Genomic DNA, 1,426 nt, shown 5'->3' with positions numbered 1-1,426 from the left:
AACAGTCACACCAGTGGTAGTAACTTCATCAAAAGCTACACTGTTTCCCTTCTCAAAACTGAGCACAGTTTCTTCTTCGACACTGGCTTCTTCAGGTGGCACGTCTTCAGCAGCGTCATTTGTTCTGTTGTCCACCTCGTCCCAACTGAAATGTCCTGGACTGTGACAACGCCAAAGCCTGTTGGCATGCGCCACTTTTGGCTTACCTCGCCAACCACATTTTACCCGGAAAGTCACGTCATATGGGCCTTCCCATGGAGAAGACAACTTAGGAGACTTCCCTTTGGTCTTCCTGGGATTATACAACCATACCTTGTCTCCAGGTACAAAGCTGACTTCAGTTGATCTCTTATCATAAGTTAACTTCATCGAATCAGCAGACGTTTTCAAGTTTGAACGTACTTGATGGTGAATATCATCCATCCTTTCTGATAACACTTTCACAAACTCTGACACATTTTCAGGCAACTCTTCATAAGGTGGGTGTCCCTTATGCTTGGGTCCCCTTTTAGCACTACATGTACTGCATGTTCTGCACCATTCTTCCACATCTCGCCTCATACCTATCCAGTATAATCTTTGTCGTAGATGACTCAATGTCTTCTTGATTCCGAGATGTCCTCCTGTTAAATTATCATGGGATTGATGCAGCACAACTTCCCGTAACTTCCTCTGTATAACTGTTTGACAAGTCGTCACTTTCCCATCGGTAGTTTCCCATCTCCGTACAAGAATACCATCTGCAAGGTTTAACTGGTCCCATTGTGCCCAATAGTGCTTTGTCACAGGGCTTAGACTAGACACCTTCTCCCAAGCAGGGCGCACAACACTTGTTTTTAGAAAATCAATCAATGGCTTCAAATCTTGGTCTTTCTCCTGTTCTGCCTTGATATCTATATTTGGTTCCACTTCACCATCATCAACGCTTTCAGTCACTTTGACTTCAGATGGCACCTGGTTAGTCCAACCTCTCTTTTAAAACTTACCGGAATTTGGCCTTTGTTGCTCCCAAACATCATTTTATCAAATTTAACTACACACTTCCTTGGTAGTAAGTAGTCCAATCCTAATATGCATTCGTCTTCAATGTCAGCCAAGTATACTTTGCGTCTGTCCATTATGCCCATGAGCTCAATAGTTACCCACACTGGTCCCCACAATCTTGTAGAATGTCCTGTCACACCATGAAGCTTCTGTATGGCTTCTGGTACTCCTTCGTGATTTAACACCTTGATGCTCACAAGGGTTTGCTGAGATGCAGAGTCTATGACAAAGTTGCACATTTGGCCATCTAGCTTTCCTGTCACATAGACACTGTGTGAGCTTGGCATTTTACACCTAGCTGTAGGGACTTTCATGATGGGGGTTGGTGGGCGTTGCTCAACACCAACCACTACTGGTCTCCTTGAGGCCGACTTGTTGGTAA

This window comes from Limulus polyphemus, unplaced genomic scaffold (assembly GCF_000517525.1).
Source record: "Limulus polyphemus unplaced genomic scaffold, Limulus_polyphemus-2.1.2 Scaffold7700, whole genome shotgun sequence".
NCBI lineage: Eukaryota > Metazoa > Arthropoda > Merostomata > Xiphosura > Limulidae > Limulus > Limulus polyphemus.
The sequence above is the reverse complement of the archived record's forward strand: the minus strand, read 5'-3'. Positions refer to the sequence as shown.